This window comes from Pteronotus mesoamericanus, unplaced genomic scaffold, assembly GCF_021234165.1.
Source record: "Pteronotus mesoamericanus isolate MK-2021 breed Mesoamerican mustached bat unplaced genomic scaffold, CSHL_Meso_final contig_40, whole genome shotgun sequence".
NCBI classification, from domain to species: domain Eukaryota; kingdom Metazoa; phylum Chordata; class Mammalia; order Chiroptera; family Mormoopidae; genus Pteronotus; species Pteronotus mesoamericanus.
This window is the reverse complement of record NW_026555150.1, coordinates 11603169-11630485: the sequence shown is the minus strand read 5'-3', so window position 1 is coordinate 11630485 and position 27317 is coordinate 11603169. Positions and strand designations below refer to the sequence as shown.

Below are 27317 nucleotides of genomic sequence, written 5' to 3'. Positions count from 1 at the left end.
CTCCAAAACCACCCAGTACAGGCATGCACACTTGTGCCGAGAGCCTGGAGAGGGTTGGCGAGCGTGTGTGTGGACCCACACGGGCTGTTGAGGGCTCACATGAGCTGGCAAGACCTCCCACAGATTGGCACCGATATGGCCTGCAAGGGAGTGCACAGAGCAGCAAGGGCAGGTGTAAATTGACCCACGTGGCCCACAGAATTAGTAGATCCCGGGCCTAACGGGTCACAGAGCTGCCCAGAGTCCCTGGAGGAGAGACCGGAGACAGGATTAACCAGAGTGTCCTGGAGCTGACTTCCTCCCATTTCTGTAGTCTCCATTTGGTGAGGGCAAGCAATGCACCCAAAGAGCCAAAAGCAGGAAAAACACACAATAGAACCCTAAACTTACCTGTGCCATGGTGCCCGCCAGCCAGGGGGACCAGACAAGTATGCGAGGTTGCGAATGAGCCCCCTGGTCTGGAGCAAGCATGCGAGAGCCCAGGCGGGCAGAGGATCCAGCCGGGCTGGGGAACGCGCTAAAGGAGCCAGCGTGAGAGTGCAGAGCAATCCAAAGAAATAGTCCATCCCTGATAGAAAGGGTCAAAGAACTGCCCCAAGAAGGAGTCAGACACAGACAGTAGACTCCTGAAAGGCTAAAAGAAATGACCCAAGGTAATATAGGGTCAACAACTGATATCTTCAGAGGCAAGCCCAGAAAGAAAAGTAAAGTAAAAATTAATTAAATAAATAAATTAATTAAAAGAACAACCTACTGCCATAAAAGTTTCATCCACAAAGTCAGGAAATCAAGACAGTCCAACTGAAGCAGAAGCAAAAATAAATAAATAAATAAGTAAATTCCCTTAACAGACTCTCACGAAAATGGGAAGGAAAAGAAGTTTCCCCCAAATGAGTGGAAAAGGGGATTCCGCACAAAGAGAGCTAAATGAATAGAGTCAAGGGAACCATCGGATACTGAATTCAAAACAATGCTTCTAAGGAAGCTCAATGAGCTCAGCCAGCTAAAAGATAAGTATGAGAAACAGCAGAGAAACAATCAGTATCTTACAACAAACTATATCAGCCTGGAAAAGGACATAGAAATTATCAAGAAGACACAGGAGGATATGAAGAATACCATTTCTGAATTGAAGAACACAGTAGAAGAAATCCAAAGCAGGCTGGATGAAGCCGAGGACCGAATCAGTAAGATGGAGGATAAGGCAGAAAAAAGCTCCCAGAAAGAACAAAAAATGGAAAGAGACTCAATAAGAATGAAGAGGCATTTAGGGAAATGCAGGACAACATGAAACGTAATAATATCTGTATAATAGGGATACAGAAGGAGAAGAAGAGGAGCAACGGATAGAGAACCGTCTTGAAAAAGTAATGATGGAAAGTTTTCCTAATTTTAGGGGAGAAAGGCTCTCATGGATCCAGGAGGAACAGAGGACCCCACACAAGAGGGCCTCAAGGTGGTCTACTCCAAGACACATCATCATAAAATGACAACTATCAAAGACAAAGAGAGAATCCTCAAGGCAGCAAGGTAGAAGGAGAAAGTAACATACAACGTGGCCCAGATATGGCTAGGAGCTGAATTCTCAACAGAACCACTACAAGCCAGAAGGGAATGGCAACAAATATTCCAAGTCATGAAAAGCAAGGGCCTATAGCCAAGGGTGCTAGAACCAGCAAGGCTCTCAACTAAATAGAAGGGGAAATACAGAGTTTCCCAGACAAGAGAAGGCTAAAAGAATACATCTCTACTAAACAAGCACTCCAAGGTATGCTAAGGGGACTGGTTTAAGATAAAGGAAAAGAATGAGAGAGAGAGGAACACAGGTACAAACAGAAAAGATAAGTAAGTTTCTATCAGTAATATCTCTCAACGTGAATGGATTAAATGTCCCAATCAGAAGACACAGCATAGCTATATGGATAAGAAAACAAGACCCACACATATGCTGCCTACAAGACCCACCTCAGAGCAAGAGACCTACACAGATTGAAAGTAAAGGGATGGAAAAAAATATTCCAAGCAAATGGGCAAGAGAAAAAGGCTGGGGTTGCCATAATTGTATCAGAAAAAGTAGATTTTAAAACAAAGGCCATAAAGAGAGACCCAGAGGGGCACTTAATAATACTTAAAGGAAGAATCTATCAAGAAGACATCAACATTGTAAATTTATATGCTCCCAATATAGGAGCCCCAAGTATATAAGGAAATTGTTGGATGACTTCAAAAAAGATAAAGACAGCAACACACTGATGCTAGGGGACTTCAACAACCCACTGTCAAAAATGGACAGATCTTCCAAACAAAACATTAATAAATATATTGTGGTGCTGAATGACACACTGAATAAAAGAGACTTAACCGACATATATAGAAACTTACATCCCAAAGAAGAAAAATACACAATCTTTTCAAATACTCAAGTCAGTTTTTCAAATATAGACCACTTGATAGGACACAAAGCAAACCTCAGCAAATTCTGGAATATGCATATAATACCAAAACTTTTCTCAGACCACAAGTGCTTGAAACTGGAAATCAACCTCAACAGAAAATTCAAATACTTGCAAACTCATGGAGACCGAACTGTACACTATTAAAAATTGAATGGGTCAATAATGAGATAAGAGAAGAAATAAAAAAAAAATTCTGGAAACCAATGAAAATGAACCGACAGCAGTCCAAAACCTATGGGACACAGCAAAGGCTTTCCTGAGAGGGAAGTTCATAGCAATACAGGCTTACCTAAAAAAGATAGAAACATTTCAAATGAAAGTTCTAACACTACAACTTCAAGAATTGGAGAAAAAACAACAAATAAATCCCAGAGCAGGTAGAAAGAAGGAAATAGTCAAGATGAGAGCAGAACTGAATGACATAGAGACAAAAAGAAGAATGCAAAGGATCAATCAATCCAGAAGCTGATTCTTTGAAAAGATAAATAAAATGGACAAGCCTTTAAGCAGACTCATCAAGAAAAAAAGGGAAAGGACCCAAATAAATAATACCAGAAATGAAAGAGGAGAAATAACAACTGATACCACAGAAATACAAAGGATTATCAGAAACTACTATGAACTATTATATGCCAAGAAATTTGAAAACCTGGATGAAAAGGACAAATTTCTATAAAAATATAATCTTCCAACACTGAAGGAGGAAGAAACAGAAAGCTTGAACAGACCGATAACCATTGGGGAAATTGAAGCAGTAATCAAGAAACTCCCGGAACACAAAAGCACAGGGCCGGGCAGTTTCACAGGAGGATGTTCCAAAACTTTTAAGGAAGAGCTAACCCCTGTCCTTCTCAGACTATTCCAAAAAATTCAAGAGGAGGGAAGACTCCCAAACTCTTTCTATTAAGCCAGCATCACACTAATCCTCAAACCAGATAAAGACCCTACAAAGAAAGAAAACTACAGGCCAATTTCGTTGATGAACATAGATGCTGAAATCCTCATCAAAATATTGGCAAAGCGAATACATCCAGCAATACATTCAAAAGATTATGCACCATGATCAACTGGGATTGATCCCACGGATGCAGGGATTGTTCAATATACGCAAGTCAATAGAGGTGATAGATCACATAAATAAAGGACAAAAACCTCATGATCATCACGGTAGACTCAGAAAAAGCATTCGATAAGGTACAGCACCCATTTATGATCAAAACACTCAGCAAAATGGGAATAAATGGGGCATTCCTCAACTTAATAAAATCCATATATGAAAAACCTACAGTCAACATCATACTCAATGGGCAAAAACTGAAAGCTTTCCCACTAAGAGAGGAAACACGACAAGGATGACTGCTTTCACCGCTTCTTTTCACATTATGTTGGAAGTCCTAGCCTCAGCGGTCAGACAGGAAAAGGAAATAAAAGGCATCCAAATACAAAAGTAGGAAGTAAGGCTACCATTGTTTGCAGATGACATGATAGTGTACATAGAGAACCCTGCACACTCTACCAAAAAAACTGCTCAACCTTATAAGTGAATTTGGCAACACAGCAGGATACAAAGTCAACATTCAGAAATCAAAGTCATTTTTGTACACTAGCAATGAAATGGAAGAAGAAATCAGAAAAGAAGTACCATTTGATATAGCAAGAAGAAAAATATAGTACCTAGGAATAAATTTAACCAAAGAGGTAAAAGACCTGTATGCAGAAATCTATATAACATTGAAGAAAGAAATTAAGGTAGACAGGAATAAATGGAAGCATATACCACGCTCATGGATTGGAAGAATTAATATTATCAAAACGTCCATACTACCCAAAGCAATTTATAGATTCAACGCAATCCCTAGTAAGATACCAATCACATATTTCACAGAAATAGAACAGACATTTCAAAAATTTATATAGAACCGTAAATGACCCTGAATAGCTGCAGCAATTTTGAGAAAGAAAAACAAAGTAGGAGGGATCACAATAACGGACATCAAACTCTACTACAAAGCCACTATACTCAATACAATCTGGTACTGGCATAAGAACAGACCCATAGACCAGTGGAACAGAATAGAAAGCCTAGAAATAAGCCCAGGTCTCTATTGGCATCTAATATTTGACAAAGCTGGCAGAAGCATAAAATGGAGCAATAATAGCTTCTTCAACAAATTGTGTTTGGGAGAGCTGGAAGGCTAACTGTAAAAAATTGAAATTGGATCATCAGCTGACACCATACACAAAAATAAACTCAAGATTGATAAAAGACTTAAATAGAGGTTGCAACACCATCAAAGTCCTAGAGGAGAACATTGGCAGGAAACTCTCAGATATCACATGCAGCAATTTTTTGACTGATATGTCTCCTAAAACAAGGGAGAAAAAGGAAAAAATAAACAAGTGGGACCTCATCAAAATAAGAAGCTTCTGCACGGCAAAAGAAAACATCATCAAAATGAAAAGGGAGCCAACCGTATTGGAAAATATTTTCGCTAATGATACATCAGATAGACGTTTGATCTCCAAGATATATAAAGAACTCACCAACTCCACTCCAAGATGACAAATGATCCAATCAAAAAATGAGCAAAGGTCCTGGGCTGACACTTTTCCAAGGAAGAGATACAGAGGGCCTAGAGGCATTTGAAAGGATGCTCAGCATCTCTAGCCATCAGAGAAATGCAGGTCAAAACCACCATGAGGTACCACCTCACACCGGTCAGAATGGCCATCATAAACAGATCAACAAACAACTGGTGCTGGCGAGGCTGTGGAGAAAAGGGAACCCTAGTCCACTCTTGGTGCGAATGCAGACTGGTGCAGCCATTGTGGAGAGCAGTGTGGAATTTCCTCAAAAAGCTGAAAATGGAACTGCTTTTTGATCCAGGGATTCCCCTGCTGGGACTATACCCTAAAAATACCAAAATGCCAATACAAAAGGACCTATGCACCCCAATGTTCATAGCAGCACAATTGAGAATAGCCAGGTGTTGTAAGCAACTTAAATGCCCATCTGTAGATGAGTGGATTAAAAAGCAATGGTACATATACACAATGGAATACTATGCAGCAGAAAGAAAAAAATAACTACTAAACTTCGCGACAGCATGGTTGGTACTGGAGAGCATTATGCTAAGCGAAATAAGCCAGGGAGCAAAAGCAAATACCATATGATCTCACCTATAAGTGGAACCTAGCCAACAATACAAAGATGCAAGGAAAATAATACCAGCAACACTGAAAAGAAAAGAAATCAACAGAGACAAGAGGGAAGGGGGAGTGGGGGAAAGGAAGGGAAGGGGAAAGTCAAGGAACATATAGCAAGGACTCATGGACAAAACGAAAGGGAAATAGCTGAGAGAGGGATGGAGGGATGGCCCCAGGGAAAGTGGTGGGGGTTAGGCAGAGTCAAATGTATTTGAAAAAAAAATAAAGAAAGAAAGAAAGAAAGAAAGGAAGAAGAAAGAAAGAAAGAGAGAAAGAAGTAAAACATTAAAAAAAATAAAAAAGAAAAATCACTCTGGCAGTATTGTGGAAGATGTAATAGGAAGGCAAATAAAAAGGCAGTAAAATTCATTGGGAGTTTCCTACCATACTCCAGGTGAAGCTTGAATCAAGGCTTCAGCTGTATCTTCATGTTTGAAATGGGAATAGTAATAATTCATAGAGTTTGGTGAAGATTAAAGGAGTTAACGTTTTCTCTTACAATAGTGCCTGACACTTAGGAAGCAGTATATAAGTTTTTGATAAACAAAAAATGAGTATAATAAATGAATAAATGTTAATTTGTTACTTCTCTTTAACTTTTATTTTACTCCAAAGAAAGGGCAATTATTGAAGAGTTTGGTATAATTTTTCCCTTTCATTAAAGTTTTAAGACAGAATTTTCTTTTTTTATTTTCTAAATATCTTTATTGAGATACAATTCACTGTTATACAGTTCACCCATTTAAAATGTACAATTCAATGTTTTTAGTATATTCATAAATGTGTTAAACCAGCACCAGATTCAATTTTAGAATTTTGCATCACCTCAAAAAGAAACCCCACTCTGTTCACCTATTCCTTCACCTACTCCCTAGCTTTGCTGTATGCAGCCACTAATCTACTTACTGTCTATACATTTACTCATTTTGGATTTTCATATGTATGTATTCATATACTTTGTAAACTTTTTTGACTGTGTTCTTTTACAAAGCACAAGGTTTTGGAGCTTTATCCAAGTTTCAGCACATACCAGTACTTGACTCTTTTATGGCCAAAAATATATACACTCAACACACTTTGTTTATCTATTTGTTCACTGGTGGACACTTGGGTTGTTTCCACCTTTCGATTTTTATAAATAATTTATAAAAAAATTGTGTACAGGGTTTTGTGTGATGAATATTTTGATTTCTCTTGAATACATACCTAGAAGCAGAATTTCTGGGTCACATGTTAACTATATATAATTGTTTGAGGTACTACCAGATGTTTTCCAAAGTGGCTGCATTATTTTATATTCCCACCAGTAGTGTATGAGGGCTCTGATTTCTCCACATCCTCATTGACAGTTGTTATTTTCTGACTTTTTTTATTGTTGTTCAAGTACAATTGTCTCCATATTCCCTTCACCACTCTCCCCCACCACACTCACCCCTACCCCCATCCTCAATCCCACCCACTTTTGGCTTTGTCCATGGGCCCTTCATACATGTTCCTTAATGACCCTTCCTCTTTCCTTTCAATATCCCCCTCTCCCTCCCCTCTGGTTACTGTCAGTTTGTCCTTCATTTCAATAGCTCTGGTTATATTTTGCTCACGTGTTTGTTTTGTTGATTAGGTTCGCCTTATAGGTGAGATCATATGGCATTTGTCTTTCACCGCCCGATTTATATCACTTAGCATAATGCTCTCCAGATCCATCCATGCTGTCGTGAAGGGTAGGAGCTCCTTTTTTCTTTCTGTGGCTTAGTATTGCATTATGTAAATATACCATAGTTTTTTGATCCACTCATTTACTGATGGGCACTTAGGTTGTGACTTTTTGATTCCAGCTATCCTAGTGAGCATGAAGCAGTGGTATCTCATTGTTATTTTGATTTGTATTTTCCTGAGGAATAATGATGTAGAGAATCTTTTTATGTGCTTTTTTTAGCTGTTTGTATATCTTAGAGAAATGTCTATTCACATCCTTTCCCCATTTTTAAATTGGCAAATTTGTTCTTTTATTATTTAATTGTATGAGTTTTTATATTCTAGAGAATCAAGATGGCAGAGGAGTGAGTGGAAGTCACACTGACCTCCTCCCAGGACCAATTACAACTAAATTGTGGAGAAATCACCTGGAACAAATGACTGAACAATGGCGAGGGAGGAGCCTTGTAACCTTGGAGACAGAAGAATGGGCTTTAACTCAATCTAAGTGGTAAGGAGTGCAGTACAGACCTGAGAAGGTGGGCGGGGTGCTCACCGGTGGTAGCACCAGAAGGATGTTGAAACAGCCAGTTGGATACCCCCTGAGAAGAGCAGGGTCTAAACCAAAAGTGGGGATCTCTAGCCCACAGCACCAGAGCCCAAAAGGTACAGAGAAAACAGCAGGCTGCAAAAAGCAGCAGGGTTGCTCTCTGCCAGAGACAGGTGGCTCGAGGTGCAAAGAACTGTTTAAAGGGCCAACACATAAATTTTTATTTGCAGCCACTTACCCTGGTCTCCGGCAAAGGTGGAGGAGAGTGGGCTAGAGATGCCTGAGGAAAGACTGGGGAAGGAGGCTTTGAGAAGATAACTGAGAGAGTAGATGGTGGGATCCCAGTGCTGACTCCTCCCCCATGCAGCAGTGGCCATCTTGCTCAGATGGAGACCATTCCCACTGAGCAGCATAAGCATCAAATGACCCAATAGCCCCACCCCCAGGTGGGATTCCACCCTGCCCTGTGCTGTCTAAGCTGCCTGCTGAGTGCAGAGTGGCAGCCACAGACAGTAGATCCCTGGCTAAAGGCACAGAGATGCCTGGCAACACTTGAGCACAGAGACTTCGGGGAGAGAACAGAAAGAGTAACTGGCGGGATCCTAGTGCAGACTCCTCCCCCACATGGCAACAGAGTGAGTGGACCCAATAACCCCACCCCCAGGAGGGACTCTGCCCCACCCTGAGCTGTCTAAGGCAGCCTGCTGAGTGCAGAGTGAATAGATTAACAGCTGAAGGAGACAGTCACAAACAGTAGAATACTGGAAATCTCGAACAGACTGCCTAAGGTCAGAGAGTGTCAACATCTGACATCATCAGAGGCAGATCCAGAAAATAAAAACAGTGGTCTCCAACCATAGAAATTCACACAAGAAAGTCAGGAGATCAAGACAGATCAACTTAAGGATCAGAAGCAAAAGAGAATTCTCACAAATAATGGGAAGACAAAGAAATATGCCCCACTCAAAGGGAAAGGAGCAATCCCCACAAAGAGAATGAAATGAAATAGAAGCAAGTAAACTATCAGATATTGAATTCCAAACAATAGTTCTAAGGAAGTTCAATGAGCTCAGTTAACTCAGAGAGAATTACAAAAAACTACAAGGAAACTATGAGGAACTAACTGCAAACTATATCAACATGGAAAAGAACATAGAAACTATCAATAAGAGACAAGAGTTTTTATATTCTAGATACAAAGCCTTTACCAGATATGTGATTTTCAAGTATTTTCTCCCATTCCATGGGTGTGTTTGCACTTCCTTGGTAGTCTTTGCTTTGAAGTAAAAAAGTTTTAAATTTTGATAAAGTACAATTTATCTATTTTGTTGTTGTTGTTCATGCTTTTGGTATTATATCGAAGAATTCTGTGCCAAATCCTAGATCATGAAAGTGTACTCATATGTTTCCTTCTGAGAGTATATAATTTTAGAATGGCTTTAATCCATTCAGGCTACTTTAACAAAATACCAGAGTGGGTAGTTTATAAACAACAAATTTATTTCTCAGCGTTTTAGATGTTGGAACACCCAGGATCAAGGTGTCAGCATAGTTGAGTGAAAGTATTCTTCCTGGTTCTTAGCTTGTGTTTTCTCTCTGTCTCCTCACATAGTGAAAGCAGCTGAAGACCTCTCTGGGGTCTATTTTACAACAGCACTAATACCACACATGAAGTCTCCACCCTCATGCCCTAAGCACCTCTCAAGTCTTCACCTCCTAACACTTTAGGGAATAGGATTTCAACATATGACTTTTTAGGGAACACATTCATAACATAGAAAGTCCTTACATTTAAATCTTTAATACATTTTGAGTTACTTTTTGTGTACAGTATGGGGTGAGGACTCAACTACGTTCTTTTTTATTAAATTTATTGAGGTGACATTGGTTAGTAAGGTTATATAGGTTTCAAGTGTACATTTCTATGATACATGATCTGTATGTTGAATTTTTTTGGCCACCACCTGAAGTCTAACCATCTTCCATCACCACATATTGGGCCCTCCTTTCCCTTTACTACACCTCCAAACCCCCTTTCCTCTGGTAACTACCATACTGTTGTCTGTGTCTATGAGTTTTTATTTGCTTGTCTGCCTTGTTTGTTCATTGTCAAAATTTTGTTTATTTGTTTTCTCTTTAGCTACTAGGATCAGCTTTTATTACCTCTTAGACAAGTTCTATTTTCTCTTAATAGAAATATCCTTCAAATTATGGCAAAAACCAATGGGAGTCATTCATTGCAGACATTTATTTCACATATACATTTTCAAGAAGGCATATAAGTCAACATCAATACAAAAACAATGAGTAGAGGGACACTTATACTTGGAATACATTCAGGCAGAGGTAAAAGCTTGTAACTACACCAGTCGCTCAGGCATTACTTACACTGGGGCTTCCCCAGCTCCCTCACAGTTGAACCTTGTCTATCCCTGAGGTTACTTTCAATTTTATATCTTACATGTGAGTGAAATCCATCCCCTCTGCGCTCAGATGCATTCTTTTCATAAGGGTATCTAGGTTTTCCAGCACTGTTAGTTGAAGAGACTATCCTTTCCCCATTCAGTAGTCTTGGTATCCTTGTTAAAAATCAGTTAACCATAGTTGCATAGGGTTATTTTTGTGCTCTCAGTTCTTTTCATTATATATAATGTTTATCTTTATGTCAGTAAAGATAATTACTGTCTTAATTACCACAGCTTTGTAGTAAATCTTAATTACCACAGCTTTGTAGTAAGTCTTGAAATAAAGAAGTGTGAGTCTTACTATTTTGTTCTTCTTTTTAGAATTGTTTTGGCTATTCTGTGTCCCTTGATATTCTATGTGAATTTTAGGATCAACTTGTAAATTTTTACAAAGAAGTAAGCTGGGATTCTGATAAGAATTGTATTGAATCTGTAGATAATTTTGGCGAATATCACCATCTTAACAATTTTAAGTCTTCTGATCTATGAACAATGGGTGTCTTTTTTGCTTATTTAAATGTTCTTTAATTTATTTTAACAATGTTTTCTAGTTTTCAGAGTATAAGGTTTGTGCATTTTGTTGTTGTATATTCCTAAGTGTCTTATACTTTTTGATGCTATTGTTAATAGAGTTGTTTTCTTAATTTCATGTACAGATTGCTTACTGCAAGTTCATTTTATTTATTTTTTTTCTTTTATTAATTCCAGAGAGAGGGGGAGAGAGGGAGAAAGCAAGGGAAACACCAGTGTGAGAGAGAAATGTTGATATGTTGCCTCCTGCATGTGCCCCAGCTGGTGACTGAACCTGCAACCCAGACATGTGCTCTTACTGGGAATCGAACTCATGACCTTTTGGTGTGCAGGACAATACCCAGCCATCTGAGCCACACCAGCCAAAGCTGCAAGTTAATTTTCTATATTGATCTTGTAACCTTCAGTTTTGCTGAATTTGTTTATTTATAGTGTTTTTTTCTTAGTAGATTTCTTAGGATTTTCTATATATAAGATCCAAGAATACAGATAAATTTACTTATTTTTTCCAGTATATATGCCTTTTATTTATTTTAATTGCCTGATTGCCTTGTCTAGAATCTCCAGTAAAATGTTATAGAAGTGGCTCCTGATTTAGGGGGAAAGAATCCACTCTTTTCCCATTAATTATGATTCTATCTTTGAATTTTTCATAGATTCCTTTTATGAGACAGAGAAAGCTCCTATCCCTAGTTTGTTGGATATTTTTTTGAAATCATGGAATTAAATGTTAAGCTTTCAATGAAGAAATATTACGGGCTTTTATTCATATTCCTGTCATTGTTGTTTGCACATAAACTGGATAAGTACATTTTAAGATTTTTTTCTTTGTGTGGGATATTAGATAGCATGATTATTTAGTCATAATAATGAACTTTAAGGGACTATGCCAAGTCAAAGTTTTGTTAAGAATATTGTGTCAGGCATTACTAAAATAATTTGGCTTCCAGTTGGACACTGACAAACACTTTGATGTGTAAAACATTTGACTACACTATTTTCTCCAGGGATTTGGGTCATGCTACATGCCAAAAAAAATCTACTATACCATGGTTAAACATATGTGTGAATGTTCTCACTAATTCCTATCCTCCATGTCTACTGGAGGGAATGGAATCCCTCCATTCCAGGAATGTGAGAGACATTTTCTTATACTGTCCTTCTTGACAGGATTACTGGAAAGAAATCAGGGGTCAATATTATTATTCCTAAGTTGCAAACAGAGATGGGTCAAAGAACTTTGCCATCCTGTTCAACATTTCAGTACTGAGTTCTTATCACTTCAGTTGTAAAGAAAGGAAGCACTTAAGATAAAGCTTCCAAAAAATTGTTTAAACTGTGTCTTAGTTTAGCTTTCCATAACACATACCACAGAGTGGGTAGTTTAAACAACAGATACATATTTTTTTATAGTTCCAGATGCAGGGAAATCCACGGTTAAGGTGCTAACTGACTGTGTTCATGGTGATAAACATCTTTCATGTTTGTATACAGAAGCCTTATTGCTGCTATCTTCACATGGTGGAGAGATGTCTTTTATAAGGGTAGTAAACTCATTCATGAGGGCTTCACTCTGATGACCTAATTACTTTTGAAAGCCTCTGCTTCCACATACTATAGTTATTAGGGCTTCAACCTATGAATTTTGGAAAAACACAAACAAGCTAAAAGTTTAAAAGGAAAGAGATCTGTAATTAATAAATTATTTCCCTCAAAGATGTATGTTATGGCTAAGAGTTAAGTGTTGAGGCAAAGAGATTTTAATTCTCCTTCAAATGACTTTAATTATACTCTTGACATCTGAGCATAAGAACACTAACAATGAGGACAACTAATATTTGCATAACTTTGTGCAATTTACAGAGCATGTTTTATAGTTACCCAAGTGACCTCCATGTCAAAGCCATGAAGCATCCATTTCATAATGCAGTTGGAGGGGCATCATGAGGTTTGCTTACAGAAAACCATGGGAGTTCCCTATATGAGGGATTGAGATGAAAGATTTTGATGTTTTCTCACAGCATCCTTAAATTTCCATAATAGTCCATAAGGATCTTATAGTCAGTGTACTTATGTATATTTAATGTCCAAACACGTTATTTTTGTTATTTTAATATCTATATAAAGTTTTTACTAATTCACAGAAAAATAATCAAATTATGTCACTTAAGGAAGCCGTAGATTTGCCTTATGTCTGAGGATAAAGATCTTGACTTCTTCCAGACATCTCAGTAAAAGGTGAAAGAACTAGTTTACCTTTCTATTTAGGTCTCCATCAAGTCCACCTGGGGTTTATGCCTTTTAATGGGAAGAGACAAAATCGAATGCAGCTAAAACTTCCTTAAATGACTGCAATACTGAATAAAAGCCAACAGGTCTTGGGCTTCACATTTGAACCAAATGAATTCAAGGGCTCAGGCAGAAGGCATAAACAAGCTACTAGTTTGTACTTTTTCAGACAATAACTTTAAGGTTTTGTCTGGAAAAACTATTTTTATGAACACAAGTCCACTAGATTAGACAATACATTATGTAGTCTCTGAAGACACAAATTAGTATTTTCAAATTGAGATGAAATAGTTCTTTCATGAAAGGTAACTTTCTGGTTATAGATTTAGACTCTAAGGTTTGTAGTCTTTTTTTTCACCCTCTTGCATATTCATTTATTTCACTTATCCATTTATAAAGGCATTTATCAAGGACCTGCTGTTTTCTCAGTTTGCCTCCAATTATTTGTTTGAAAGGTGACCCATTTGGAAGACTCCTAAAAATACTGGTGAGTTGATTCACATTCCTAAGTACAGAGTGAGTGTGTAAAATCTGAAGGCTATTGGAAAGGGCTTTGGAAATAGACTCATCGCCTGCCATTTTTTCTGTTAAGAATTCACAGGGAGCATCCTAAAAATCAGGAACCTTGAGAAATGACACCTGTGATGTTCTGCACTACTTATCACAAATTCACAATATATGCCTGGGATGGTGTTCACACTTTCCAAGCTTACTTATCCGCATGGACCCTCTTCTTGCCCTTTGGTTTTAGATTTTGTGACACATGATCCTTGGCAGTTAACATTGCTGCTTCCCAGGTGACCCAGTATGGGAGGTTTTACACCTACAAAAGTCAGCATGGAATTTCAGAGACCAATGAAGGAGACATTTCCACAGCAGATATTTTGGCTGTTCTGATGTTCTTTCTTTTGGATATCAGAGATGACAACTTTTTGTCTAAGAGAAAATCCCTGATTTCTGTAAGAAGTTGTGCACATTCAAGCATTCATGTTATATGACTACCTTCTCTGCCCATTAAGTAGGATCTATCTCCATCTCTGCATATAAATCAAGATAACCACATTTTAAAAGAAAATATTTAAAGCAATTGGAAAATGTTTTAATTAAGTGTGGACAATTGTATCCCTGATGTTACTTCACCATATATTCCAAATACCATAAAAATATCAGAATAACTGTAAAGGTGAGAATATACCTGCAGTAGCAATGGGGAATAGAGAATAAAATCATTTAAGTGAAAACTATTAGAGGACCAAATGAATTGATGATAATTTCAGAAAATAAAAAGTACATGGGTGTTTATGATGAAGGTAGATAAAAGCAGGGATCTTGCAGCCTAACTTAGAGAAAGAACATTGATCCCTATTAAAAGATGAGTAAGAATCAAAAAAGAATCAGCAATATATGTATGCTAAGATATTTTAATGGAGAAGAGGAAAAAACATAAAAAGAGAGGTAGCTGAATCATACATAACAAAAAATATGCCACAAAACAAGAAAATTTGAACAAACACTTCTCTCTAAAACCAAATAAATTAAAGAAAATATGGAGTTTCTGAAACAAGACCTCAAAGATATACAAATTTAAAAAAATAATAACTGGACAACAGGAAATGCCAAGTGGACTGGCAGAGCTCTGGAAAGATATGTAAGATGAAAGAATAAAATAATTAGAGTACTGAAAAACACAATAGCAGTTAACAGATAATTTATGCTGAACATAAAATCAGAACCATTGTATACACTTCCACATCAGTGGCTTGAAACAGGTCAAGTTGAAATGGAAAAGTAAATGTAACTGAGAATATCTGGGTTGAAAATTATAGGTATGAAAAATAGTAGAGATTTCACATGCATAATTATTATTTCTTGAAAAGAGAACAGAAAAATAAACAAAACAAAAAAGTAGTAATAAAATAAGATCATAACTTGCATACTTAAAATGAGTAGGCTGTCTCCCAAGAATTTGCAAGGAGGTTCCTGAAAACTAAGGGCCATGGGAAATGCCACCTGGAAGCTATGCATTTTCTCTCACAAATTTGCAGTGTGTATCTGGGATGGGTTTCACACTGCTCATGTTTGCTTTCCCACATAGAACCTCTTATTTCTTTTCAGATTTAACTTTTGTGTCATATATTAAAATATCAAAACCGAGGCATAGTCTGTGAAACTTACAATGCTTCAAGTGTAAAGAAATGATACCATGGGTACCTGAGCTACTCTCTACACCCAATCAAATTAACTATAAGGGCAAAAAGAATCAGGTTGGCATCAGACTTCTATGCAAAAGTTATCAATGCTAGAGGACCAAAAATTTCATACATAGCCAAACTGTCACTCAAATATCATGGTCATAGATTTTTTTAAACATGCAAGAATGTAAATGTGATAGTTTCCTAATGCAGCTGTAATAAATTACCACAAATTTCAAGGCTTAAACATTATAAATGTATTAACTTTTACATTCTGTTTTTCATAAGGCTATGTGCAGTGTACCTCAGCTGGTTTATATGCTTAGAGTCTCACACATTCATGTAATTATATTGGGCTCACCATGGTAATTTAGGATCACCTCTCTGTCTTATTGTCAGCTGATTAATAATCTTAATTCCATCAGCAATGTCTCTCTTGTAATTTAACATAATGTTTGCTCAGAATTGCAGAATTATAGCACAGAAAACTTGAGGAGGAAAATAATTATTCCAAAGTAGGTAATATAATCCCCATAAATATTTCTTTAAGGAAGACTAAATCAATTAAGATACATGTGAGGAAATTTTATAAAAAGAATTGGTGATGAACATGCAATACATTAAAAATATAATGTGAGATACATGGTTACAGACCAGAATATAAAAACAATTGTATTGTTTAGGAAAAGGTTTGGTAGTTATTATAAGCATTATCAAAATATTAGAGCTTTAACTCACTAAAGGGTTATTGCTTGTTCATATCACTGTCTGTTGTAGGTTAAGTGACTCTTTTAAGTGGCACTTCACCACATAGTGACTCATAAATTCAAAATGTTTCTCAATGTGTAGATCTGTTGTCTTGGAGTCACTCACTTTCAAGTGAATGCATGGAGGAGGTGTACATGTGATGAGGAGGGGGGGAGGGGGAGAGGCAGAGAGAGGGAGGGAGAAGGAGAGATTAGGAAATGACATTTTAGAAGCCAGACTAGGAAGTAGTAGAAATCATTTCTGCTCACATTCCTCTGATATAATCTGTCACATGGTCCAACCTAACCATAAGGGAGGCTAAGAAATGTAGATGATCTGTGTTTCTAGAAGGAAGAAATGAGATCAGTATATATTCACTTTCTGCCATAATAACACTTAATGATATAGAAATAATAATGTTAATATTTATTCTGATCTAAATCAGCAAGTATAAACTGGAAGAGGAGTTGGGAGAATATTTAGTATATCTATCCCTTTACCTTTCATAGTGGCTGCACAAAAATCTTATGAAATAAAATTATTTTTAATATATCATCTGTATATATAAACATAACCACTGAAGAACTAAAAATATGAACATAAAAAACTGAAATCAGGAGGTAGAGGTGGATTTGGAGTGGGAAGAAGTTTTATGTAAGTATTTTCTCATGTGCAATAACGTGTAGTCAATAGTGTATTGGCTACAGTTGATAATTAAATTATTATTCAGGTTTACTATATAAAACTGTAGTTATTAAAGTAACATTTGGAACTAAAAACTGCATAAACTTCAGAAGGTGCAACTGAATTAAAACAAAAAAAAAGTAAATAATGTAAGAAAGGACAAAACATAAAAGAAGGATTCTAAACAAGTCATAACATAAGCAGAAATAAAGCAAAAAACTAGTATACTGATAAGTAGAAATTAGAATTTGCCCAAAGAAATAAATTTAGCTGAATATGAATATATACCTCATATATTAATATATTAATACATACTAATATGATATAGTATCAACCTCATATATTAATATATTAATACATACTAATATTACATAGTCTCACTATATAATATTTGTTAATAAAGAAACATATATTAATAAACATCTTAATAAATTGTTAATGCATTGATATATTAATAAAGTAGTAATATTTAATAAGAATATATTAATTAACAGATTGATATATTTATATGTAGTCTGTTCAGAAGTTATGTTATATGAGAAACAAAGACATTTAATGAAGAAGATACAATTTAATGGTGAAGTGGCATATAATGAAGAAGATATACAAGAAACATTGTACATAGGACAATGATGTCTCAGTCCCCTTCAAAGTAGACACCTTGGGGCCTCACACAGTTCTCCCAGTTGCCATCAGCTGCCCCATTGTATTTTCCTGAATCTCATTGACAGTCTGAAATGTCTTCTCTTTCAAAGGTGATTTTAGTTTTGGGAAAATTCAGAAGTCACAGGACCAAATCTGGTCTGTAAGGGGACTCAGCCACCTGGGTGATTTGATGTTTCACCAAAAAACTCTGTATGAGACATGATGCATGAGCAGAGGAGCTGTCATGATGAACCTGCCAATCACCAGTTGTCCGTAGCTGTGGCCTTCTGAATCATATGAATAGTTTCCGCAGAGGAATGTTCAAACTTAACGCAAAATCTGATGCAGACTGGATGCTCTATTCACTCAGTCATTTTGAATGTAACAGCCACACAGTACACATGCTCACTCAATGGCATCTACTGTCCCTACGGACTAGTACAATGAAGTTGTCCTTGTTCACACCTGTGCATTCCAGCCCACTGTCATTGGCTTCCTGGTTACATTGATGTCATGGAAACCGTTCTCATTATATTAACAATGGCTGGACTTTTTCCAGACTGACTATATATAATCACCAGAGATATACTCAAGATAGAGTACCAAAGATGGGATATCTACTCGTCCATCTATCTATCTAAGATAGTGGACCTTAGAAAACAAGGATAGTCTGAAAGATCAGAAACAGATGGGTTAAATTCTATGACTGCCCAGCTTACTTACTTGAGGGGGAAACTCAAGCAGAACATTGTGACATCTGGGCATCCAGTAAGACAAAAACAAGTAGAGCTATCAGGAGAGAATATCGGGGAAGAGAGTTGCACAGAGAGGACTCTAGAGGACTGCAGAGGTCCTTTTCAGTATTCAGGAAAGAACTCATCAGCACATGCATATAAAGAAACTAGCCAAGGCTGGATGGAAGACCCATCTGGAAAAATCAGAGGGATAATCATCTCTGAAGTTCACACAGAGTTAAGAATAGATCTTGTCCCCATCAGCCAAACTGGAAAATCTCACAATTAATGGGACATTGGGCATAGTACTCAGAATGCACTTGTCTTATTCTTGGGGCAAAAAATATCTCCAGAATAAATACTACCCTAGTCTTGCCTAAAAGCTTATAAGCAAGACCAAAAAAGATTAAACTTCTCCAAGTAATTTAACTGTGTCCCAGAACAAAGGTTAAGAATTTTTTAATTAATAAAAAAGTATTTGGCACACAAACAATGTAAAATCCACAGCTGGTGGGACTGTAAAGTGGTATAACAATGTTGGAAAACAGTTTGGGAGTCTTTTTTAAAAGGTAACCATATGATCCATCCATTACACACTAGATATTCACCTAAAAGAGATAATAATATGTCCATATGGTATTAGAAATGATGACTTCAAGATGGCAGAGGAATGAGTAGAAGTCACACTGAGCTCCTCCCAGGATCAACCTGGAATTACAACTAAATTGTTGAGAAATTACATGGAAAACAACTGAATAATAGTGAGAGAGGAGCCTTAAAACCTTGGAAAGACAGCAAAACAGGCTTTGGCACAACCTAACTGGTAAGGAGTGTGGTAGAGGCTTTAAAAGGTGGAATAGTCACCCACGGGCAGCAGCACCAGAGGGATATTGAAATGGCCAGTCGAATCCCCCTGAGAAGAGCAGGGTCTAAACCATAAGCAGGGATCTACAGCCCACAGCACCAGAACCCAAAAATCAGACAGATAGCAGCCAGCTGTGAAATGCAGAAGGGTGCTCTCTGGTAGAGACAGGCCGCTGGAGATGCAAAGAGCCATTAAAAAGGCCAACACAAAAATTCATAGTGGCAGCCACTTACCAAGGGCTCTGGCAGAGGTGGGGCAGAGTGGTCTGGAGCCACCTGAGGAGAGACTGGAGAGTGAGGCATTGGGGAAAGAACTAAGAAAGTGGACAGTGGGGACACAGTGGTGAATCACCCCCCATTCTGCAGCTGCCATCTTGCTTAGGCAGACCACTCCTCTGAGCAGCAGCAGCATGAAAGGACAAAATAGCCATGCCACCAGTAGGAACACACCAGCCTGCTGTTGTGCAGGCCAAGGTGCTGAGTACAGACCAGCAGTCATAGATAGTAGATCCCTGGCTAAGGGGGATACAGAGTGGTTTAGAGATGCTTGAGTAGAGTCTGGAGATGGAGCCATTGGGGCAGAACTAAAGGAGTACCAGGGGGTATCCCGGTGCTGACTCCTCCCCATACAGCAACAGCCTTCTTGCACAGGCAGAGACCACTCCCCTGAGTGACAGCAGCATGAAAGGACACAATAGTCCAGCCCACAGGAGGGACTCTGCCCCGTGAAGCCCACAGGAGGGCAGAGTGACTAGACTAAATGGAAGAGAGAGACACAAACAGTAGGTTCCTGGAAGTCTTAAACAGACTGCTTAAAGTCAGATGGGGTCAAGAGCTGTCATCATCAGAGGCAGATATGCAAAGAAAGAAAACAAAAATGGTCTCCCAAAATAGAAGTTCACATTACAAAGTTAGGAGGTCAAGACAGATCAATTTAAGAAAAAGAAGCAAAAGAAAAAAAAGAGTCTCACAAATAATGGGAAGAAAAAGAAACACCCCCTCAGTTGAAGGGAAAGGAGGAAGCCCCACAAAGAGAACTAAATGAAATAGAGGCAACTAAACTATCAGATATTGATTTCAAAACAACAGTTCTATGGAAGCTCCGTGAACTCAGTAACCTCAAAGAGAATTAACAAAAAACTAAAGGGAAACTACGAGGAACTTATTGCAACCTATATCAACATGAAAAAAGACATAGAAACTATCAATAAGAGGCAAGAGGAAATGAAGAATACAATTTCTGGATTGAAGAATGCAATAGAAGGAACCAAAAGCAGGCTCAATGGAGGAGATGAATGAATCAGTGAGCTGGAGGATAAGGTAGAAAAGGACCCTGGAAAGAGAAAGAAAATTAAAAAAAAAAAAAAACACTCACAAAGAATGAATAGGCATTGAGGGAAATGCAGGACAACTTAAAACATAATAATATCCATATAATAGGGATACCAGAAGTAGGAGAGGAACAAGGGATAGAGAACCAGTTTGAAAAAATAATGATGGAAAACCTCCCTCATTGGAGGAGAGAAAAAGTCACACAAGTCCAGGTAGCACAGAGGGTCCCATTCAAGAGGAGCCCAATGAAGCCCACTCTAAGACACATCATCATTAAAATGGCAAATATCAAAGAGAGAGAATCCTAATGGTAGCAAGGTAGAAACAGGTAGTAACATACAAGGTAGCCCTGATACAGCTAGCAGCTGACTTCTCAACAAAAACAATACAAGCCAGAAGGTAATGGCAAGAAATACTCTACGTAATGAAAAGTAAGGGTCTTCAGACAAGACTGCGCTACCCAGCAAGGCTCTCAATTAAAATGGAAGGCGAAGTAGAGTTTCCCAGACAAAAGAAAGCTAAAGGAATATACCTCGACCAACCAGTACTACAAGATATGGTAAAGGGACTGCATTGAGAAAATGAAGAAAAAGAGTGAGAGAGGATCACAGATATAAAATGAAAATAAAAATGAATACGTACCTATCAATAATAACTTTAAATGTAAGTGGATTAAATGCCCCAATCAAAAGACATAGGATAGGTAAATGGATAAGAATTATGCTAAGCGAAATAAGCCAGGGGGCGAAAGACAAATACCATATGATCTCACCTATAAGCGGAACCTAACCAACAATACAAAGATGCAAGGAAAATAAGACCAGCAACACTGAAAGGAAAAGAAATGAACAGAGACAAGAGGGAAGGAGGGAGGGGGGGTGGGGAAAAAGAAGGGAAGGGGAATGTCAAGGAACATATAGCGAGGACTCATGGACAAAACCAAAGGGGAAGAGCTGAGGGAGGGAAGGAGGGAGGGGGCAAGGGAAAGTGGTGGGGGCTAGGCAGAGACAAATGTATTTGAAGAAATAAATTTTAAAAAAATAAAACATGACCCACACATATGCTGCCTACAACAGACCCACCTCAAAACAAAGGACTTACACAGACTGTATATAAAGGGATGGAAAAAAAATATTCGGAGCAAATAGTTAAGGATAAAAAGAAGGGGTAGCAATACTTATAATAGGACAAAATTGATTTCAAAACAAAGGCCATAAAAAGAGACCCAGAAGAACATGTAATATCCTTCTGGAAGAATACATGAAGACATAAATATTATAAACATAAATTCACCCAACATAGGAGCAACCCAATATGTAAGGAAAATCTTAGAGCCTTTCTTAGAGGCCAAGAAAGACATAGACATTAACACACTTATAGTTGGGGATTTTAAAACTCCACTGTCAAAAATGGATAGATATTCCAAACAAAGCACCAACAAGGATATTGTTGAACTGAATGGCGCATTAGATCAATGGACTTAACTGACACATATAGAATATTTCATCCCAAGGAACAAAAATACAGATTCTTTAAAAATGCACATGGAACATATTCAAACATAGCCCACATGAAAGAACCCAAAACAAGCCTCAAAAAATTCAGGAAAATTAAAATCTTAACAGGCATTTCCTAGACCTCAAGGGTTTGAAACTAGAAGCCAACATCAAAGAAAAAATTTCAAAACATTCAAACTCATGGAGAATGAATAGTACACTATTAAACAATGAATGGGTCAATAATGAGATCAAAGAAGAAATCAGGAATTTTCTGGAAAGAAAAGAAAATGATCACACAACAGTCCAAAACCCATGGGACACAGCAAAGACAATCCTGAGAGGGAAGTTCATAGCAAAGTAGGCCTACCTCAAAAAGATAGAAACTTTTCAAATAGATGACCGGAGTAAGTAGAACAAAGGAAATAATCAAGATCAGAGCAGAATTGAATGACATAGAGAATAAAAGAAGAATTCAAAGGAAGAGAAAGATGGCAGAGTAGGGAATGGAAGTCAAGCTGACCTCCTCCTCCCAAGACCAAAAGTGAACTGCGACTAAAAAATGGAGTAATCACCAGGAAAACAATGGAATGATAGTGGGAGAGGAGCCTTCGAGCCGTGGACAGACAGTAGATTCGACTCTCACACATCCCAATGGGTGAGAAGTCTGATGGAGGCTTGAGAGGGTAGGCTGGGTGCCCACGGGCACTACCACCAGAGGGACATTGAAACGGCCAGTTAGCTCCCCCTGAGAAGAACGGGGTCTGAATCATAAGCAGGGACCTCTAAACTAAAGAAGCTAAAACCAGGAAAATACAGACAATACGCAACCCTGGAAAGCTTAGGGGCGCTCTCAGCCAGAGACAGGTGGCTGGGGATGCAAAGAGACATTTAAAGGGCCAATGCAAAAATTGCAGTGGCAGCCACCCTCCTTGATCTCTGGGTTTAGGTGGCAGCAGGGTGGGCTTGTGCCTGGGAAAAGATAGGTGAGGAAACTTTGTGAAGAGAACTGAGATGGCAGCCGGTGGAGCCCTGGTGATAACCCACCTCCAACTCTGCAGTTACCATCTCGCTCAAGCATAAGGGAGTCAATTAACCTGCCTTTAGTGCACTCCGCACACAGCTTGTGCACATGTGAGCAGGGGGCATAAGTGCAGACTGCCTGGAAGAAATAGAGGATCCCTGGCCAAAAGGGTCATATAGCTGCATTGAGAGCCTTGAGGAGAGACTGGAGACGGAGGCATTGGGGAAAGAAGAGGAGGAGGAACCGGGGAGTCCCGACTCACTCCCCATTCCATAGTCTCCATTTTGGGTAGACAAAGCGCGCCCTCAAAGAAGCATTAGCAGGGCACGCCCGAACCAGACGGTGCATGATTGAAATGCAGTCCGCACAGGCGATGGATCTTTGGCCAAAGGGGTCACAGAACTGCCCAGAGATGGCTGAGGAGAGACCGGAAATGGAGGTGTTGGGGAAAGAACAGGAGGAGGAACAAGGGAGTCCCGACTCCTTCTCCTTTCCCTTGTCTCCATTGTGTTGGAAGAGGACACACCCCCAAAGAACCAAAAGCCGAAAAGCACTTGATAGACAGCCCAAAACCACTCAGCGCAGGCGCGCAAACTTGCGCCTAGTGGCGGGCGAGGGTTGGCGAGCATGTGTGTAGACCTGCGTGGGCTGGCGAGGGCTCCCACAGGCTGGCACCTATGGGATCTGCGAGGGAGTGGTCAGATCGGCGAGGGCAGGTGTAAATCGACCCGCGTGGGCCCACGAGTGCAGACCGGTCCACAGGAATAGTGGATCCCAGACCGAAGGGGTCACAGAGCTGCCCAGAGTCCCTGGAGGAGAGACTGGAGACAGGATTAACTGGAGAGTCCTGGAGCTGACTTCCTCCCATTTCTGTAGTCTCCATTTGGTGAGGGCAGGCAACGCATCCAAAAATCCAAAACCAGGGAAAGCACACAATAGAAGAGCCTAAACAGACCAGGGCTGCGGTGACCGCCAGTCTGGGGCAGGGGCAGATGAGTATGCGAGTTGGTGAAGAAGCCCCGTAGGCTGGGGAAAACACGCAAGAGCCCAGAAGGGTGGGGGATCCTGCTGGGCTAGGAAGCATGATCAAGGAGCCCGAGTAAGAGTGCAGAAAGATCCACATAAAGAGTGGATCCCTGGCTGAAGGGGTCACAGAGCTGCACAAGGGAGGAGTCAGACACAGACAGTAGACCCTGGAAGGCCCAAACAAATGACACAAGGCCATAGAGGGTCAACAACTGACATCGTGAGAGGCAGGCCCAGAAAGAAAAGTAAAGGAAATAAACAAAATAAATAAATAAAGAAGTAAGTAAGTAAGTAAGTAAATAAATAAAAAAAAAAGACCTGCCTACTACCATAGAAGTTTAATCCACAGAGTCAGGAAATCTAGACAGCCCAATTGAAGCAGAAGCAAAAATAAATAAATAAATTCCTTAACAGAGTCTCACAAACATGGGAAGAAACAGAAGTTCCCCCCAAAAGAGTGGAAAAGGGGACTCCCCAAAGACAGAGCTAAATGAAATAGAGGCAATGGAACTATCTAATATGGAATTTAAAACAATGGCTCTAAGGAAGCTCAATGAGCTCAGTCAGCTCAAAGGTAACTGTGAGGAACTGCAGAGAAACTATCAGGATCTTACAACAAACTATAGCAACCTGGAAAAGGATATAGAAACTATCAAGAAGACACAAGAGGATATGAAGAATACCATTTCTGAATTGAAGAACACAGTAGAGGGAATCAAAAGCAGGTTGGATGAAGCCGAGGATCGAATCAGTGAGATGGAGGACAAGGTAGACAAAAGCTCCCAGAAAGAAAAAGAAATGGAAAAATGACTCAAAAAGAATGAAGAGGCATTTAGAGAAATGCAGGACAATCTGAAACTCAGTAATATCCGTATAATAGGGATACCAGAAAGAGGAGAAGAGGAGCAAGGGATAGAGAACCTCCTCGAAAAAGTAATGATGGAAAATTACCAAAATTTGAGGAGGGAAAGGCTCTCATGGATCCAGGAGGAACAGAGGACCCCACTCAAAAGGGACTCAAAGAGGTCCACTCCACACATCATCATTAACATGGCAATTATCAAAGACAAAGAGAGAATCCTCAAGGCAGCAAGGGAGAAGGAGAAAGTAACATACAAGGGGGCCCCAATACGCCTAGGAGCTGACTACTCAACAGAAACACTAGAGGCCGGAAGGGAATGGCAACAAATATTCCAAGTCATGAAAAGCAAGGGCCTACAACCAAGGCCGCTTTACCCACCAATCTCTCCATTAAAATAGAAGAAGAAATAAGGAGTTTCCCAGACAAAAAAAGGATAAAAGAATACATCTCAACTAAACCAGCACTCCGAGATATGCTAAGGGGACTGGTTTAAGCAGATGAAGGAAAAGAATGAGAAAGAGAGGAACACAGGTACATGGAGAAAAGATGAGTAAGTTTCTATCAGTAATATATCTCAATGTGAATGGACTCAGTGCCCCAATCAAAAGACACAGGGCAGCGGAATGGATAAGAAAGCATGACCCACACATACGCTGCCTACAAGAGACCCACCTCAGAGCAAGAGACCTACACAGACTGAAAGTAAAGGGATGGAAACAAATATTCAAAGCAAATGGGCAAGAGAAAATGGCCAGGGTTTCAATACTTGTGTCAGACAAAGTAGATTTCAAAAGAAAGGCCATAAAAAGAGACCCAGAGGGGCACTTTATAACAGTTAAAGGAAGTATCCATCAAGACATAAACATTGTAAACATATATGTCCCCAATATAGGAACCCCCAAGCACATAAGGAAATTGTTGGATGACTTCAAAAAAGATATAGACAGCAACACACTGATAGTAGAGGATTTCAAAACACCACTGTCAAAAATGGACAGATCATCCAAACAAAACATTAATATATTGTGCAGCTGAATGACATCCTGAATCAAAAAGACTTAACTGACATACATAGAACCTTACATCCCAAAGAAGAAAAATACACATTCTTTATAAATGCTCATGGAAGTTTTTCAAAGATAGACCACAGGATAGGACACAAAGCAAGCCTCAGCAAATTGAGGAAAATTGAAATAATACCAAACTTTTTCTCAGACCACATGTGCTTGAAACTGGAAATCAACTACAAAAAGAAAATTCAAAAACTTGCAAACTCATGGAGACTGAACAGTACACTATTAAACAATGAATGGGTCAATAATAAGATAAGAGAAGAAATTTAAAAAAATTCTGGAAACAAATGAAAATAAACAGACAACAGTCCAAAAATGATAGGACACAGTAAAACGCAGTCCTGAGAGGGAAGTTCATAGCAATACAGGCTTACCTAAAAAGGATAGAATAATTTCAAATAAAAGATCTAACACTACAACTTCAAGAATTTGAGAAACAACAACAAATAAATCCCACAGCAAGTAGCAGGAAGAAATACTCAAGATGAGATCATAACTGAATAACATAAAGACAAAAAATAATCAAAGGATCAACCAATCCAGAAGCTGGTTCTTTGAAAAGATAAATAAAGTTGACAAGTCCCTAAGCAGCCTCATCAAGAAAAAAGGGAGAGGACCCAAATAATTAATATCAGAGATGAAAGAGGAGAAATAACAACTGATACCACAGAAATACAAAGGATTGTCAGAAACTACTATGAACAATTATACGCCAGGAAATTTGAAAACCTGGATGAAATGGACAAATTTTTAGAAAAGTATAATCTTCCAACACTGAAGGAGGAAGAAACCAGAGCTTGAACAGACCAATAACAGCTGGGGAAATTGAAACAGTAATCTAGAAACTCCCAGTACACAAAAGCCCAGGACCGGACAGATTCACATGAGAATTTTACAAAACATTTAAGGAAGAGCTAACCCCTGCCCTTCTCAGACTTTCCAAAAACTCCAAGAGGAGGGAAGAAACCCACCCTTTTTTATGAGGCCACCATCACCCTAATCCCAAAACCAGATAAAGACCCTACAAAGAAAGGAAACGACAGTCCAATTTTGCTGATGAACATAGATACTGGAATCCTCAACAAAATATTGGCAAACCGCATCCAGCAATACATTCAAAAGATTATGCACCATGATCAAGTGGGATTCATCCCAGGGATGCAGGGATGGTTCAATATACGCAAGTCAATAGACGTTTTACATCACATAAATAAATGACAAAAACCACATGATCATCTCGACAGATGCAGAAAAAACATTAGATAAGGTATAGCACCCCGTTATGGTCAAAACACTCAGCAAAATGGGAATAAATGGGGCATTCCTTAACATAATAAAGGCGATATATGAAAAACCTACAGCTAATATCATATTCAATGGGCAAAAACTGTAAGCTATCCCTCTAAGAGCAGGAAGACAACAAGGATGTCCGCTTTCATGCTTCTTTT

At 38.8% G+C, this 27317-nt stretch overlaps 1 pseudogene; it reads left to right on the top strand.

Annotated features, from left to right (window-relative positions):
• Positions 1 to 469: 469 nt before the first annotated feature.
• Positions 470 to 27317, top strand: part of LOC129073339 (mediator of RNA polymerase II transcription subunit 28-like) — a 40987-nt pseudogene continuing 14139 nt past the window's right edge.